The sequence below is a fragment of the Phasianus colchicus genome, chromosome 14 (assembly GCF_987193195.1).
Source record: "Phasianus colchicus chromosome 14, bPhaCol1.hap1.1, whole genome shotgun sequence".
NCBI classification, from domain to species: domain Eukaryota; kingdom Metazoa; phylum Chordata; class Aves; order Galliformes; family Phasianidae; genus Phasianus; species Phasianus colchicus.
Window position 1 is genome coordinate 12,488,329 of NC_143449.1, and position 12,206 is coordinate 12,500,534.

The following is a 12,206-nucleotide window of genomic DNA, read 5'->3' on the forward strand; positions in this document are numbered from 1 at the left end:
AAAAACAAAGTATTTCATAAAGCTTAGATTTCCTGACCATGAATTTTCACTTTGTGAACTCCTTTCACTCTTTATACACTATGCATGTGGATATGCATGTAAGTGCCCCCAGGATTTCCACATTTCCCCATTCCCCAGTCTATCCCACCTTTTATGGTCCTCAAGACCAGCAGCAATATCACTACTACCCTCTGTTGTGATGAAAGTTTCAGAATGTCCATTAGCATTTAGCATTGAAACATGACAGAAAAAGGGCCAGTTGCTCCAAAGGTTATTCAAGTAATGTAAAGACATTCAGAAGATTTTATATTCAAGAGTAAGGGATGGGGGGAAGGCTGTTATAACTGCTTAATCAGCTACACTTTAATTTCCCTACAATAGCTGATACAGCTGAATTAGTGAAATGATCCTTATTCAAAGATCATTCTAACAACTTACAGAGTGATTAAACTTCTGCATGCTCGTCTATTATTTCTGTATTCCCATTTATTTTTACTGAAATCCTAAAAAAAAATTACAGCCAAAAATATAGCTGTTTTATTCCTCATAATAATCTAGATTGATTTTCCCACCATAATATTTAAATGCACTTCATTTCCTAAGGCATTAAATGCAGTTTACAGTTAGTTGCAATAGAGTGCCTCACATCAAAAACGTTGGGTACTTAGCTGAGACAAAAAGATTGTGGTTTATCTGCATAATTATTTTCTATTTTCTCTCTTTCCTGCTCTAATTCAGCTTATACATAAACATAGGAAATTTGATGATAACTGAAAGCATGCAATGTTATTAATCCATTGATTTTCATGCATATATGTCTAGAATTCAGTAATAATATGATAATACTGATCTTTCATAGAGAACTGGATTTAGAATAAGCCAGTCCATTAAAACCTTACCTGGAGAAATCCTACCAGCCAACTGATTTGAGTTTTCCTCAGCCTATCATACTTACAGGAACTCAGGGACAATAGTTGGGAAGCTCAGCACAAAGTCACACCAACATCCTAAAATTCTGGGTCAGAATTGTGCTAAAAAATAGGTACAATGCATCATACATGTAGGTGTCATGGCATTCTGAGGTTCAGAACAATTCTGCTTCTTATTCAGGTAATTCAGAGATCAGTACTCCACGAGGACATGCATTCCCAAAAGATAGAAAAAAAGAATGAGATTTATTATTGTGCATTCTGAAACTAAAATCTAAAGAATTATTCAAAAAAATTATTTCAAATTCTGAACGTGAACACTGCTGGTTTACGGGAACAAACACTAGCTTTGTTGAAACATTCTCCACATGATATGGAAAACCAAAAAGAGACATTTCCTTGTAATTACAAAGACAGACCAGACAGGCACTGAGAAACCTGATTGAGATGTTCCTGTTCATTGCAGGGGGGTTGGACTAGATGACCTTTCAAAGTCCCTTCCAACTCAAGTGATTATTTGATTCTATGATTACCTAATAATCTCAGAACAGCTATGTTCCTTATAGTTGGACAAATTATTCACATGAGTTTTATCATCTATTGCATTTGGGTTTTATTTCTGCTATGCAAAACAATGTCAGTGGAATAATTACATGGAGAGGAAGGTGTCACAGCTTTTAACGTGAGCATATGCTCTGAAACACCTTTTAGAGGTGCCACAGTTCTTTAAAAGAAATGAAATCAGCACAAAAGTAGCATTATTTTTCTTCAAAAAAAAAAAAAAAAAGCATGCTCCTCTGTATTAAGAATTTCCTCATTACTATACATTAAAGATGTGTCCATAGAAGTGTCCAGTTTTTTTCCTCCTCTGTTCCTATGAAGTGTCTGGCATATTGCATTTAGAATAAATTATAAAGGGTCAGCATTTTAACGTAATCCTTTACACTGAATTATTTACAAAGTTGTTGAAGTCTACATAACAGAAGGGTTAATATTATTAGAAAAATTAATCTACATTATATTAAAATCAATACAATCAATAACAACCAGATTTTACATTGTAAAAAACTGAAAGAAGAAAAAGCCTTCAAAAGGAGAAAAGAATTGCTTAGAAAATTTAACAAAACTAGTTTGCTGTCAAGAGCTCTGTTACAGAAAGCAGCAACACCAATGAGGAGAAAAGAAAACATCTTTCATGTTCCTATTGTACTCGAAAGGCCACCATCACATTGACCAGCTGGCATCTTCCTACACAGAGAGAAAGAAAAGGGAAGAAAGAAGTACTTTCCCATTTACATTTCTAATGATGCTCTGTTTGTTAAAAGACTTAAATACTTTTTCTTGTGATATAAGCCTAAGCATCAGGCTTACTGAGATGTTTGAGACTTTCCTCATCCTTTTTGGTTACTCACTAATTGCTTCAGTGAAAGGCTCCCTGACATCTATTATGTTCCAAGAGCAAATAATGGCCTGAATGTATAATAATTAGAGAAAAAAACATGAGGTTGAAATAGGTATTTTAAGCATTGCTATTGATTCAGTCCTCTTCATTGCAGAAAATATTTTATTTCTTTAAAACATACACTGTGAGAAAGCTTTTCAAGAGTTATATCCTCCACTTGTTAGCTAATTTGTGTCCACTGAGATGGTATTCACACTGTCAATGATCACAATCCTTTTTACTATAAAGCAGAATATGTAATGTAAGCCAGTCCTGAAGGAAACTTAACCTGTTTCACCTTATTGTAAGAGGAAACAGAAACACCCACAAATAACCCATATGTCTGCAAAAGAAACATGCATGACTTAAGCAGTAGCAGTTCTACCCTTGTTATACATCTTGGCCCATATCTTCTATAATTCATAAATTACCACTTAATTCAGACTTTTGTAATTCTAATAATATCCATCATCTTTGGCAAGACCATGTGCACAATAACCCACTAAATTCTAGCATAATGGAGTTGTGAGGAGAATAAAATCCACCAGATTCCTGTTCTATGAGTTCATAATCCAAAACAATTTGTACTCTTATTGAACATAAACTTTGACTGACATCTCCTCCATTGGAAAGTAAATAAATTCATCTGAAAGAGGTCTTGATCTCCTAGGTCTTGATCTTTCATAGGTAGAACAGTACTGCTCAGAAAATATGTCCTGTAAGACATGCTGTCTCTACATAACCTGTACCTTCCTTTCTAGGTTGGACTGTCCCTTACTAAGTGTTGGAAAAATGACCTCAAGCAACAGTGCCACCGGGATTTATCATCACTTGGCTAAGATCTAATAAAATTTCAATCTAAGGCAAATTTTCATTAATTTTACGGCCCCTAGAAGACTAATATAATGCATACAACTTTTAAGCTAATACCTGTACTTGCTGAGCTAAATCTTTAATTCTAGCCCAAATCAGCCAGGCACTGAAAGAGATGCTTTATTTTTGAGCACTTAATTCTACTGACATTGATAGTGCTGCATAGGTGCTTTTAAAATCAGGGGGTCTCTTCCAGGGTTTTGTGGGATTTACATTCAGCTGTGCTTAGTGCCTTTAAGATCTCTTTTCTCCTGATTTTGTGTGTTTGTATATAAGGAAAAAATGTTGAGCTAAAATGTCTTAAATGTAAAACTGAACTAAAAATATGAAAAGCTTTCCTGCCTTTCTGAAAGTATAGTTGGTGTTGTGAAGTTGCTGGATACTTTCTCCTTGTACTTTCCAGTTGATACAACCTAGACCTTTACTTCTGAAGTAATCAGCTTTTAATTAAACCAATGAGTTTTTCATATTACCCTAATGCATGTAATAATTGTTATGATTCTATTATTTTCTTTGTTAAATACATTTGTAGTTTTAAATGACAGGAAATCAAGCCAGTAATTTGTAAAGATGTGTGAATAAGGAAATTGCTCTATTCATACATTCATAATGAAAAGGGAGATAATATAATAATGCTTTGTATTCTCACACCCTCTAACAAGAAGAGAAAAAAAAGCAAAGGAGCTGGCCTGGATAATTTCCTGCAACCCTTTCTTTGTTCTCAAGTCTTTTTATAAGTATTTATTTGAGGTATGCAAAGGAAAAAAAATCATCCAAACCAAGCTTTGAACATAGTGCTTTAGTGACACAGCTTCTAAGAACAAGAAAAAGCTCATTCATTAGAATAAAAAGCTGGAAAGATGCCAGCGCACAACCATGCACATTACTGCAGTCATTCAGTACAACATCATACCACTACTACTCCATTTCAAATACCACAACTGAAATATATACAAATGTAAGTTGTTCCAGCCTTAAACTACACCTTATGTCAAGCTCACCTGTTATGTCACCACTACAAATAAAAACTGTTCAGAACATTTTACCATTCAATAAACTCACTGTCTGGTTAAAAAGAGAGGAAGCAAAGGACACAGACGTTACTGAGAAAATAATTCAATTTCTTTTTTTCCTTTGATTTTTCAGACTTCAGAGTTAGACCTGTCAAATGACATAAGGAAGTAAAGAGAGCCTTACTGACGCTGGCACTGGCTTCTTACCCTTCTCAGCTCCAGAGCAGGCTGCATACTCATCATCAAAGAAAGGGGTCAGCTACTCCACTGCCTTATTTAGGTACTTTGTCTCATTTTTCATGGATCCCTGAAACTCCATTGAAAGGATTTTTTTTTTAAGAGGAGGAATGGGGAAAAGTCACTTTTTTGTAAACAGTTTTGTCAAATATATTAAGTCTAGTTAGTCACGTAGGAGATTTTATAACTGCATATTGCTATCCAGTCCAAGTTCCTTGAATTTTTCCTCTCTCTTCATGAATAAACTTTAGTGCTCAAGCACTGCTACTAATTATGTATAAAATTCTGAGCAGCAGACACACAAACACATATTCATGCCAATTTGCTCACTTCAAGTGTTATCTTCTAAATTCTGTTAAAATTTCTCTATTTCAATGTGAAGAAATTTTGTAAGATAATCCTACATTAAAGGGATAAGATTAAAGATAAGTTTTATGGCAGAATGGTTGAAATGGGAAAGGACCTCAGGTCCATTTAGAAGAAGGGACACCAATAGCAGGGTGCCCCAGGGTCACATTCATCTCCCAGTTCTAGCGTGAAAACTCCTTGTCTAGAGGTACCTTGAACAAACCAACCAGCAAGTTCAAGAAGGGTTTAACTGTTAGTCTGGCTAACGGAGTGAAATAAAGAAAGTAAGGTTTGTTTCTTCAACACCTTCATTTTTTCCTGTATTTCTTTCTCTGTCCTATAGTGAAAAATGCAAGGAAATGCACTGTTGATATTGTGATAGCTTTCTCCATATTTTTTACTTTAAATAAAACAGTCTTTTCTTGTATGCAAATATCTTGCTTCTCTTAAGTTTTGCCTATGTAAACAACTTTTCCACTTCACATAGTAAATATTAGGTGGCATATTTGACCTTAGCAAAAGTAACTAAAAAGTACGATAAAAATACACATGTTATGAAGTCCAAGAGATATTTATTCATAAAACTGTTATTAAAATCATCATTTTTCATTATACTTTAGTTGGAATTACACATTCTCCAGCAACATATTAGCCCTCCTTTGGCAAGTGCTGCATATTTTCTGCTTTAAGACTGCAGCAGTAAGATCCATACCCAACTTGTCCTGAAATATCCCTTGAGTGTTTGAAGTATGATGTAGCCACAGGCATAAACTGTACTGATACATTTTATTTACTTTGGTAGAGGTCTTAGAAAAGACAAGGATGTCCCAGTAGACGCTTGAAGACAGCACAACCATTTAAACTGTTGGTGACTTACTTTAATTAAATGTTTCATTCTTGAATTCAATTTCAGAATCCAAAAAAGTCAGCACTATGAGCCTCGTCAACAAGCTGGCTGAGGTGTTCAAAACCCTACGTAGATAAAACAAACTACCACTGTGCCAGTATATATTCAAATTTTGTAAAAAAAAAAAAATCTTCAGAAGATTACAAGCTAGCAAATACCTTACAGGTGTGCTGAAGTTACATATTCCACTAAGTTTACTGATGTATGGCTACTGTTACATTTTTCAAATACTTTGTCAAGTATTGGCCTTTGATATCATAAACTTACAGATTTTGTATATCTAAATATTTAGATAGTTGTCCTTACTTCAGTAGCTGAGTATCTCCACACAATATAAAAATTCTCCATAACTATCTTATCAGCTAAGAAGATAGACAGATTTCAAGGGTATTTATTCTGTGCATTACCCACATCAACACTGACTAGACCTACTGGCTTCACAAAGCACTGTGCAAAAATCCTGCAAAAATACCAAGTCGGCATATTAACTAGAGATGCTTTTTCTAAAGATCAGGATTCTACCATAAGGTCACTCAGGAAGGACTGACACTGCTTTGCATACGACCATCCCACATTTATCTGTAGTACAGCAACAGGCTGAGTTGCAGGCTAAATCCCACAGACAACCATTTTCTCAACTGTGTACAGAGATGAACTTGTGGTCAGAACCACAAACGTAAACAGCTGAGACATATTTGAAGCTATTTATGAAAATACATTCCAAATTTATAGGACATTTACCTAATGCCTATCATTTTGAAACACAGTTTGGCACTTGGCTTCAGTTAATGCAGCAGTGTTAAAAACATGCTGCCCCACTCAGCTAGGACAGGAAATTTTCCCAGCAGCAGAAATCCTTGGGACCCCCCACATGCCACCTGAAAAATGGAAGAGGTGATGGTAAAGTCTCTTCTGCCTGCTTGAGCTGTCTCCGCAGACCCAGAAAAGCTGAGGTTTTATGACTTAATCATCATTGCTACATTGTAAAATAAATTTAAAAATTCACATTACATTAGGACAGAATCATTTCTGATAACTGATCTGAATACAGAAGAGGTACACCAGCACAGGGTTGAAGAGAGTTTATAAATCTTGTTTTGACTGAAATGCTCTTGTCCACTGATAGATACTCAGGACTAACTCTTGCAGGAAATAAGATCTGAGATTCTTGTCATTACACACAGAGTGAAAGCAAAATGTTCAGATCGAGTTTAGTATTCTCTGTGCTCCCTTATAGGAGGGATAGAATTAAAAGGGATTAAGGCCCAGCAGCGAACCAAGAAACATCTGCCTATTTATTACTTCTATAGTGAAATCCTTCTTACCTGCTCTGGACATAATTAAATTTCTGGTATCCTAGAGATACCAATATATCTTTTCCTATTGTTGAGTTAGTTGGCTGGTGATCCACACACAAGTCTATAGCTCTAAGTACATCTTATTCATCTTCACATTTGAATTCACAAGTTTCAATCGTTGAGTACATACCTCAATTTACAAGCATTATTTTTTTTTTTCCTTCTACATATGGATTTTTTAATATATTTTATTTTACAGCTTTACAAATGTCATTTAAATTTCCATATTAATCGTGTTCTATTCCCGGCAGCAATTCCACAAGCTCAGATTTCTGGAACACCAGTGGCCCATAAGCAGTAGTTTACAGCTGGCCCACTTTAAATAACAGAACTCAGAAATCCTTATGTCCATTCCTCTAATACAGCAAACACAGAATAGCTTAGGTTGGAAGGGTTTTTAAAGAAGACCTACATCAAATCCCCTGCTGTGGGCTGGTTGCCCCCACTAGATTAGGTTCCCCAGGGCCTCATCCATGATGACTTTGTGTGCCACCAGCTTTGCAGCATCCACAGCTCTCTGGACAGCTTGTCCCAGGGTCTAACTAACTTCCAAGTAAATAATTCCTTCCTAACCTAAATCTCACCTCTGTTAGTTTAAAACCATTCTTTCTTGTCCTAACTCTAGCAGACCATGTAAAAATTAGATGCCCATCATGTTTAGAAGCTCCCCTTAAATACTAAAAGGATCCGGAGCCTTCTCCTCTCCGAGCTAAATCAGTCCATCTCCCCCAGTCTCTTTCTCCAAGCGAAGAAATTCAAAGCTTAGTAAAGATTTATTGGTCTAGAACTAGAACTCACATTCTGCAGCATCTACACTCAATCTGAATTTAACATTTCTTAAACTTCATAACAATATACACACAAAGGAACTACAGCCCTGTATGTTTTCTTCTTGCTACTGTTACTCCAGATACAGAGTGGCATTATTTCAATTCATTTTATAGCTAATTTATCTAATCTCTCTCTCAGCTTCCTAGTATCTATAACTATATCCAGAGTCCTACTTCAGCAAGTTACTTAAATGTTTACAGGTAAATAAAACATATATGCAGATATATTATGCAAGTTGCATCTGTAGTGCCACTGGGGCATGAACCCACATCAGAGAAAAATCATCACACAGTTTAGTCATTGTTGCACATTCTCTCCTCATATTATCAATCCTACATTACAGGAAACTAACACTACTCAACAAATATTCCCATCTCTTGCTTTCCTATATCCCAAGAGATCTTCACATTTTAACTCATTAGTAGAATACAAACTATATTTCTTACATTGCAAACAAACACAGAATCAGTTCTTCAAGATTATCAAACCCAACCATCACCTAACACAAGTCCATTGCTAAATGTCCTTAAGCTACTCACCTATCTCTTGAATACCTCCAAGGATAGTGACTGCTCTACCTCCTTGTGCAGCGTGTCCCAATGCCTAGCATCAATTCAGTGAAATTCTATGCAAACAATCCCAACTGAGGTTCCATCAGCTTTTAAATAATTTTAAAAACAGATATATGTTTAATACAGCTCTAGTCAGAAAAGCACTGTTATTTTAATGGTAGGCACAAACCAAATATATTTTATAACTAACTTTCAATCCAGATGTATTATAATTCCTGGGGTTTCAGCAGGTGAATGAATCAACATCATGGAAATCACATATGATAGTACGTATTTGTCAGCATATATACTGAAATGCAGCATCATCTTTTACCAGCTCCATCCTATGGCAATCATAATAGTAACCTATTACTTCACTGACTTCTCTCAGTGTTAGCCCATGACAATGTACATTTTTCATGCCTGATGATTCATTGCAGAAATGTCACAGAGTATGTGGAAAGACTATGTTTACAAAAAGCCACACTGACTGGATCATGAATCATAACTACATTGCTGCAGAAGAAAGAATTGTGTTAAATTTAAAGATGGACTAAAACCAAAGGTTTCTTTTTTTCTAACTGCTTTCTCATCAGCTTAGTTGGTTGGACTACTAAGATGAAAACTACAAAACTTGATAAGCAATGTCAAGAATACAATACAAACAGATTCTCTCTCTGTGGAAAGCATTCTAATTTTGCAGTGGTAAGCATCTCTGAAGGTAGTCTTGCCAAAATAAGAATTCTGTTCTGTGATTTGTTCTGAGAAGGATTTCCTCACCAGAAATTTTCTCTAATATGTGAAAGGTACTTTATTTGCATTTCCATATCATTACAATCAAGACAAATCTTTACTAAAATCACATTTAAATTGCAAAACTGCTAAGAAATTCAGATTTCCAAATTTGAAATGTAGAAAAAAAAAATCTATTTCACGTATCTTGCCTTAATTCCTGTAATTTTCAGTAATTTCTAATGTAATGTCTACAGGAGAGCTGAACTAAATGAAAAACATATTCCTGCTAAAGGGCAGTTCTAGGCCTTAAAATTACTTCTCAAATGAAAATAGCTCTCTCTATAAACATAAAGAAAAAAAACCTGAAAACAACATTTTTAAAGCCCAGTTCTTTAGAACTCACTGCTAATGCTATGAATGATAACAGGATGTCTACACCAAGAAAGTTACAAATAAAATACAAGTCTTTTCAACTTGTTTGCAGTACTTTGTAGATCTGTACCACTTCACAACCATCAGGTTGGTTACGAGAATGCAATGGATAACAGGCATATTCATCACCAGACAAACTGATGAGTGTACTTAGGTTAATAACCTTTTCTATCTTCTACAGTACATTTGTGAGAGAACTAAGAGAAAGAATTCTTGCTATATATAACATAATGAACAGAATGCATGGACTATATCACATCCACTAAAATATCCCATGCGCTTTTCCTACACAGAGTGTCAACATTAAACATATGCTTACTTGAAGTGTACTCATGAACTCTTTTTTTAAAAAAAAAAAAAAAAAAAACAGAAAACCCATCATAGTGTTCTAACAGAATAAAGATTGCTCAGAGGCATTACGGATGCTGCAGAGAGAAAATAAGTTTGGAATAACCAGAAGAGGGCAGCATTTTACCATGTTTTAAAAACTATAGCAGCTTCACTTCCTAAAGCTGAGACACTAACAGGCTTATTTTTTTGAATGCTAATTTTGCTCAAAGATGACCTACATTCGTTAAAAACTTCCCTTTTGTCAATGCACAATATATCACCTTGCTAGTTAGGCATTTTAGAAAGTTCTCTGTAAGCTAATTGCTAATAACAGCCGATAGTATTTGCAAAAGCAAAGTAACTTATCATTATGAATCCAACCACTGCTTCCATTTTACTTTGGTAAGAATTAAATTTCTATAGAGAAGCAGCAGAAACAGTACTTGAGCTTAAAAACAGACCTGAAATAAAGCAAAGTTTATTAGCCAGCTATTACGCATTAAAACAATATGTACTAAGTATCATAACAATAATATTCAAATACTTCTGTGAAATGCTATCTGAATTCCACTTATGTACTCCTAGAAAATAAGATGTGAGTTCATAAATAACATATCTCCTTATATTTATTATAAGCTGCATGAAAAGATGTTTAAACAAGCTTTGTTAATCATTGATAAAAGGATTGTCAATAAGCAACAGAATCTCGAAGAATGGTTTAGAGAAGCAATAATATCCAATGCATTTTGCTAAAGAAAAACATCTATCAGACTCCTAAACTTTTTAAAGACTGCATCCATTCCTGTGCTCCCATGTAAGAACATTCATTAAACACTTCTGGAAAAATCTCTCATCTAATTTTCTTCGCCTAATTCACGTGCTCATAGCTGTATCACAATAGGAACACTTTTAGCAAAAAAAAAAATATATATATTTCAGCAATTGTAATAATATTTATTGTAAATAAATAAATTTATAATAAAAGTGTCATAGATTGCTCACAATACCTTCAACGCTCTTGAAGAAGCTCCAAGAAAAATCAGAGTTCTCACATTAAAGGAGGCATCATTCGTAAGATTCTGCCATAAACAAATGGTCATTTTGCCCAGTAGAAAGCACTAAAAAAAGTGGTGAAAACATAAACTGATGCTTTGCCTTACTATCCTGGAGCAGGGCTGGCAACATGATGCACTGGAAGACTTAGTCCTAGTCACTACCTTCCTTGGCACCTGGAAGTAATTTTAATCTGTCAGTCAAGAGAAAGTCAGAAATGAAAAACTGGGATATCCTTAGGCAAGAATATTAACTTTAGTGTTAATATTCAATTTAAAAAACTAATTAAGCAAAATAAATAATGTACCTAAAATACAGCTTTTGCAAAGGCTAACTTTAGATATGCAATCCCTCAAACACTGTCTTCTCCCATTTCTTCCTATTGCTCAGATGAGGAATGGCTCCAAGACAAGGCAGGAACAAAATAGTTACTGTTACAGTATATTATGTATTCAGAAGGTAGCCCTAAATAAATTTCTAACTTCATAATGGAAAACTTTGAATGCATGTCTATGCTAACAATATACAGCTATATCCTGTTTTTCAGGAAGAATATTGAGTACTTTTTCTGAATCTTGTTGTAGGATAAACTATTATAAACTGCATAATCAATGAATTTAGGGATGTTATAATTAAGAAATACACAGGAAAGTTAAACTACATAGGTTATCACACTGAAAAAAAAAAAGGATGGAAAGCTTACCCTTGTCCTGGGTCACTGAGTAGACTCCAAGAAGAGCAATCTCCAAAAGAAATCCTTCCCCCCCCAGTAGTCAGCTCTTAAATGGGGTCTAGGAGAGGTGCAGCCAGGTCCACCCCTTCCAGTAGCACAGGAGAATTGTCTTCACCTGTGCTTCCAGGGCTGACTCATTGCTCACCTCAGGTGGTCAATCAGAGGTTCAGGCCGTGATTCAGCAGTTCCCATACAGAGTTAAAAGTAATGCCTCCTATTTTATTATGTTGGCCTATGATGTCAGAGAAGGATGCAGGTGGGATGGCAGTAGAGGTTGCGTCTTCCCACCAACACTTCACTACATTCTGTTGCCATGCAACAGATGGCAGCAGATGGGCAGTCAGACAAATTGTTGTCTGACATGGAAGCATTTATGAAGCAAAGGGGTGGAAATGGATTTCTCCATGCAGAAAAAAATGGCAGTCGCTGTCATTC

At 35.2% G+C, this 12,206-nt stretch overlaps 1 long non-coding RNA gene across 1 annotated transcript; it reads right to left on the bottom strand.

The window, feature by feature from the left end:
* Positions 1-1,250: 1,250 nt before the first annotated feature.
* Positions 1,251-11,796, bottom strand: LOC116229437 (uncharacterized). The gene is made up of 3 exons (XR_004167023.2): positions 11,742-11,796; positions 10,993-11,103; positions 1,251-2,177 (listed from the first exon to the last, which is right to left on the bottom strand). It is a non-coding gene; the product is annotated as an uncharacterized LOC116229437 (long non-coding RNA).
* Between the last annotated feature and the right edge of the window lie 410 nt (positions 11,797-12,206).